This window comes from Schistocerca cancellata, chromosome 6 (genome assembly GCF_023864275.1).
Source record: "Schistocerca cancellata isolate TAMUIC-IGC-003103 chromosome 6, iqSchCanc2.1, whole genome shotgun sequence".
NCBI lineage: Eukaryota > Metazoa > Arthropoda > Insecta > Orthoptera > Acrididae > Schistocerca > Schistocerca cancellata.
Window position 1 is genome coordinate 496,383,909 of NC_064631.1, and position 6,593 is coordinate 496,390,501.

The 6,593-nt window shown below is 38.4% G+C and overlaps 1 long non-coding RNA gene across 1 annotated transcript; it reads left to right on the plus strand.

The window, feature by feature from the left end:
* Window positions 1–3,535: 3,535 nt before the first annotated feature.
* LOC126190677 (uncharacterized) lies at window positions 3,536–4,280 on the plus strand. Its single transcript, XR_007538269.1, has 3 exons — window positions 3,536–3,601; window positions 3,722–3,792; window positions 3,933–4,280. It is a non-coding gene; the product is annotated as an uncharacterized LOC126190677 (long non-coding RNA).
* Window positions 4,281–6,593: the final 2,313 nt, after the last annotated feature.

Consider the following 6,593-nt stretch of genomic DNA (forward strand, 5'->3'; position numbering starts at 1 on the left):
TATATGGTGGAGAGAGTCAGGCTTCAGGAATTGTGAAACGAACCCTGTCGTCCAGGACCGTGTGCTACAAAGGGCACAGATTCACCACGACATAGCGCAACTCACAGGCGTCTATTGTCTATTGAGGACTAAGCACTGCAGTGTGCGAGTAAGACAGACGAGAACCTACGTCATAGGGAAATCCAGTAGAAGCCGATTGTGGCCCGAGAGTTGTAGCAGTGTTAAATATGAGGGACCTAGAAACATTTATGGTAACTATTTAATTCTGTAGTAATGCAAGTAATTAAGCCACAGTTATTTTAATCTACCATCCTTCATAAATTTTCATGGTGATCCCAACAAAACTTGAATATTGATCATATCTATAATAGTTTAGGATTTACTGTTAAAGTGAAATTAACAAATTTTGTAGCAAAGACCTGAATGCTAAAATCTGAACGCTTTGGTCGACATTTCATGTAGAAGCGCATCATTAAAATGACAAACGTTGTAAATATCAACTCTGTAACTTTATTTGTTTAAAAGAAATTGTAAAGTTAAATTATCAGTATTTTCAGTTAAGCATCAGATCATCATTTCCTCTACATAAAACACATTGAACGATGATAGCATGACACCGTATTGAATCACTAGGTAATAGAATATTTGTTGTAACGTTTAGTGCATAATAGTTACTATTGTCCTTTATTTATTTATCAGAAGGCACAATGGTGCAAGGCTCCTGGCCGTGACATTCAAAGTTAAGAAGGAAATTGTATTAACTTTATGTAAAAGAATTTAACGTTCATTATGTAATGGTTATTATTGTTACTTAACTTAGAGCGCGAAAGTGGTTCTTTGATTATGTAAATATGTTACAATGTAAAATAATGTAGAACAAGCTGTAGCCATTCAGATGGACGGCTTCAGGAAAGGGAACTACCGTAGTCAGTTGAGCGAGGATATTCGGCGCGGGAAACGTGACTGTGAACAGGCAGAGGGAGTGCTGGTGCAGACGCGAAAGCGGACGGTTCGGATGGAGACACCAAATGGTACAGTTCGGATTGAGACGCGAAAGCAGACAGTCGGTTGTTAGGCGGCTACAAAGTGAAACGACTTTGAAAATTCCGGATTGTGTGGTATCGGGACTTCGTCTCTGAGCGACGAGCAACTGCACGCCTGGTGTGAACTCTTAACTTTGAGCGTAGATAACTTGTACTTCGCGATGAGATTGTCAATGACCGAACTGTGTAAAATGGATACGTGCTCGAGTGTAACAGTTACTCTAAATACGACCACTTTCGCTATTAGTTCGCCTTCTGAATAAACATTATTCTAACCCAATTCTGTAAGAATCAACATGGGTTTCGAAAAGGACGATCGTGTGAAACCCAGCATGCGCTATTCGTCCACGACAGTCAGAGGGCCATGGACACGGGTTCCCAGGTGGATGCCGTGTTTCTTGACTTCCGCGGGGCGTTCGATACAGTTCCCCACAGTCGTTTAATGAACAAAGTAAGAACATATGGACTACCAGACGAATTGTGTGATAGGATTGAAGAGTTCCTAGATAACAGAACGCTGCATGTCATTCTCAATGGAGACAAGTATTCCGAAGCAAGAGTGATTTCTGGTATGCCGAAGGGTGTGTGGTAACACCGTTGCTATTCACGATATATATAAATGACCTTGTGGAAAACATCGGAAGATCACTGAGGCTTTTTGCGGATGATGCTGTAGTATAACGTGAGGTTGTAACAATGGAAAATTGTACTGAAATGCAGGAGGATCGGCAACGAATTGACGCATGGTGCAGGGAATGGCAATTGAATCTCAATGTAGACAAGTGGAATATGCTGCGAATGGATAGAAAGAAAGATCCTCTATCATTTAGCTACAATATAGCAGCTCAGCAACTGGAAGCAATTATTTCCATAAATTATCTGGGAGTAGGCATTAGCAGAGATTTAAAATGGAATGACCATATAAAACTAATCGTCGGTAAAGCAGATGCCAGACTGAGATTCGTTGGAAGAATCCTAAGGAAATGCAATCCGAAAACAAAGGAAGAAGATTACAGTACACTTGTCCGCCCACTGCTTGAATACTGCTCACCTGTGTGGGATCCGTACCAGATAGAGTTGACAGTAGAGATAGAGAAGAGCAGAGGGCTTCGTTATAGGATCATTTAGTAATCGCGAAAGCGTTACGGATATGATAGATAAACTCCAGTGGAAGACTCTGCAAGAGAGACGCTCAGTAGCTCGGTAGGGGCTTTTGCTGAAGTTTCGAGAACATACTTTTACCGGGGATTCAAGCAGTATATTGCTCCGTCCAACGTATATCTCGTGAAGAGACCATGGGGATAAAATCAGAGAGATTAGAGCCCACACAGAGGCATACCGGTAATCTTTCTTTCCACGAGCAATAAGAGACTGGAATAGAAGGGAAAACCGATAGAGGTACTTAAAGTACCCTGCGTCATACACCGTCAGGTGGCTTGCGGAGTATGGATGTAGATGTAGAAATCGCAGCTGTGGGGCCTACATCGTTTACGGGTCGTTAATTTAGTTCCCGACATTATTATTACTGTTACTATATGTTACATTAACTTCGTATTTCGCAAACTTTATAAAATAAATAAAATAAAATCAAATAAAATATTAATTATTTTAATGTTAATTATTCTGTATGATGGTGATTGTAATTGTAATTGATATTTGCTTATCTGGATAATTATTCGGTATCAGACGCTTGACAATGGCTTTTTCGTAAAGGCAATGTTACTCGTAGTTGACCGTGAAATAAAATTGAAATCATCGGACTTCGTAGTTAAATCGTTTCCAAAGACTGCTGCGGTAGGTGCGGACTCATAATCTAAATCTCAATATTACAATAATTTGCCAGCCATGCCAAAACGTCGTACAGAGGTGATTGTCTACTAAACATAAAAAAGTTACACTGTTAGTTAAATCAGATATATTCAATGAATAAGCCTACAGTTCATAATCCTACTTACTTTTATAAATATAAATTCTTTACAGAATCGAGTGCCTAGTGTGGTTGCAACTCGCAGTAATTTTCTATAACATGAAATATGGCGGTGTGCCAGACAATAAAATAAAATACGTGCTTCTCGCACCACTTCAACCAGAGCTCTCTTTTGTTAATCAAACATATGAGTAACGTAATTGTGCTTTTGTTTTATCAGCGACACAGCGCTGCAGTTGTGTGCCATAGGCTTTATTTATTTGTCACTGATTATTTATTTAATTAATATTTCGCGTTTCCGAGGAAACTCACGCTCGGCATGCAAATGTGCCTTTATATTGCCCCCTGAATTGCGAGGCGAAAGGACACACCTGCAGGCGAGCAATTCACCTAAAGGCACAAGAAAATCTAAGTTATCTACAACTATTTACATGACCCACATTATACTCATTATATACAAAATTTGAATGACGCGGGTGCGCCGTAAAAGTTCTTATGTTGGCAGATAGAGTGCGTACAGTTAGATCACGCGGCACAGTATTGCAGTTCATATTTGTGCGCGCGTCTCTCAGTCGTTGCACCAAGAAAATATTCAACCAAGATTACATATGAAGACTACATTCTATGACAGGTAACTTAGTTTTAAATTTACAATATTCGTTATAACACAATACAACTTAGATTGTTGAATGTTCTTAGTTACATAGTATTGTTTTGAAATACTTCAAAGAAAAATGTCCGTATGTTTCAGGTGCGTTGACCTATACACATCGTGTCGTTATCACAGTTCATATTCATCTGCTGCACAATAATTTTTTACAGGTTAGTATCGTCGTGGTAAAGTTTTTTGATCACAGTAACATCGTTGTATAACAACGTGATTAATACATAAGCGTGTCCATTTCCTATTTTCATTATAGTCGTTGTGATGCAGTTCGTTGTGAGTAAATTGCTTATTACAGATCAGACGTGACCCGCCGAGTAATTGGTCCACGTGCAGTTCGTTTTTTACATTCCGTGGAAGCTTGGTTGTAGAACCTCGGACGGCACATAGCTGGCGTCGATCCTAGGACAGTCCAGGTAAGTGTGTCCGTCACATTTCGAGAACATTTCATTCCCTGAAGTTCCAACCAAAATTCTTCCACCCGTCGTGTTGTTTTCTGGACAGGCACTTTGTGTCCATTTAATCCAGTTAACATCTTGAAGTTAGGTACTGTAGTAATGTCACTAGACGATGCACGAATTATGCACTTCACATTTTCAGTTTTTTTGCTGAATATAGCTCACCTAAATGTTCGTAGTTATTAATCAAGGAAATCGTTCATCGCGTTTACATAGGTACGATGCATAATGAATGGCATTAGCCGTTTCCTTCACATAGGTTTCTGCGTAGTTGCAGAGTTAGTAATGTTCGTTAATGTCCACACGTCACATATTTTCTTAGTATAAACATAATACAGTTGCACATAAACATGTTTACATCATCATTACATCGCTATAGGTTATTACATTGTGTCACATTTGATTACATGAATTGCAGATATTTACGTCCTCTTTATCGGTTTTGTGATGTCACCTGAAATTAAGATAGGTTAGACACAACATTCATTACATCAGTAGGCAAGACCAGGCGTTTTCACTACTCAATAAATATTCAAAATAGTAAGAGAGAGAAAATGTTCGATTCCTCGCGTTTTGTGCGTGTGTGTAGAGTGTCTGTGTGGCCTTGACTACTGGTAGATGCTTTTCGTGTTGAGAGATGTGCGTCTAATCTATTTCTCAAAGTAAAAGATCGCTTCACAGATGACGTCTGTCAGTTCGTCAGGTGTCATACCAAGTCAGTGGTACCTACAGTCACAAATGTTCCGTGAAAAATTAATATATCATTCACTGCTACGTAATCATAAATTTTACTTTAATATTCAGTCTTCTCGGTGGAGCCGCGGCGTTGAAAGAAAAGTTCTTCTGTCTTCAACTGCGACTCTGGAACGCTGAAATGAAAATTTCTATACTACTTATTATCTGTGTTGTAACGAGTTGCTTAGCAACGTTTTGATGGGTATGATTTTGACATTATTCAGCATGAAATGCTCTAAGATCTCGGTGTGCGTATAGCCCAATAATTTTGTTAGTTCTACGATGTTGTAACAGATACGCACCAGGGTGCGGTATGTTAACAATTATATAAGGTCCTTCATATAGCAGACGCCACTTAGCGTTGCGTCGTTTGAGTGCAACAGATTTATGATGAGTACGAAGTAGTACAAGCATTCCTACCTCGAATTTTTGTTTTCTTTTTATTATGTTTCTGTGATGTTTGTTTCGTATTTGTGCGTGATGTGTCAATGTAGTCAATACTTCTTTTATTTTCTGTTCAGGTGTGATTTCCTTGTCTGACAACTTAGGTAATGGTTCTATCCACTGATCGTTCTGTTTGCAATTGAACATGATCTCGTTAGGTGTGTAATTTGTATCGTAAATATTTAAGTTATTGTGTACGTCTTCGAAAAGACTTAGGTAGGACACCCAATTAGTATGTTTTGATGAAATATAGGTCCTCATGAATCGATTTAATTCTCGGAAAAGTCTCTCAGTCGCGTTACATTGTGGACTAAACCTCGAAATAAATATACTTTTAATGTTATTGTCCTTCAAGAAATTTCTCCATTTGTACCCAGAGTAGTATGCTGCATTATCTGACAGAATTGCTTTAGGTTTTCCCACGTGCGTCAGGTAATCACTTGAGAATCTTCGTATTATAGCACTTGCAGTGGCGGATTTTAAAGCATAAAGTTTTACATGTTTAGAAAATACATCGTAAAAAGCTAAGATATATTTGACGCCTCCAGAGCTTGCTGGATGCGGTCCACTGATGTCAGTACACAGAATTTCCAGGGGTTTACTGGGTAAAATAGAATGTAAATCTGTTTTTGTGGATAAATTCTGAGGTTTGGATTTTTGACATATGACACATGTTTTCAGTTCCCTGTAAATTTTTCTTCTCATATTGCTAAAATAACAGTATGTGCTGAGCTTTGCCAAACACTTTTTCGTCCCATAATGACCCCAAACTAAGTGTGTGTGCCAAATTAAATTACGTTCAGACTCTTCGGGAATGCATACACACCAGTTAGTAGCATTTGGATGTCGTCGATAAAATAACACATCATTGTGTAACTTGTAATACTTAGTCGAAGGATGATTTTGTTTTTCTACCAGTAATGTTATTATCTTATACCAGTGAGGATCAGATTTTTGTAATTCAGCCATGTTTCTGCACATATCAATATAATATTGGTGATACTGCTTGTCTTGCATTAAGAGAATCCTGTAGTCATTTATATTTTCTAAGTCACTGTTGGTATCATTCATACCTTGTGGAAGTCTAGACAAAGTGTCCGCAATGGTGTTGTCCTTACCTCTTATGTACTTAATTTCAAAAGAGTAGTTCTGAAGTGTAACTGCCCATCGTGATAGTCTAGGATGTACAAGTTTACAAGTTAACAAAAATGTCAGGGCCTGGTGATCGGTGTAAATTACTGTATGTTTTCCAAATAAATAATAATTGAATTTCTTGAATGCCCATACTATGGAAAGTGTTTCTAACTCAGTAGTCGAGTATG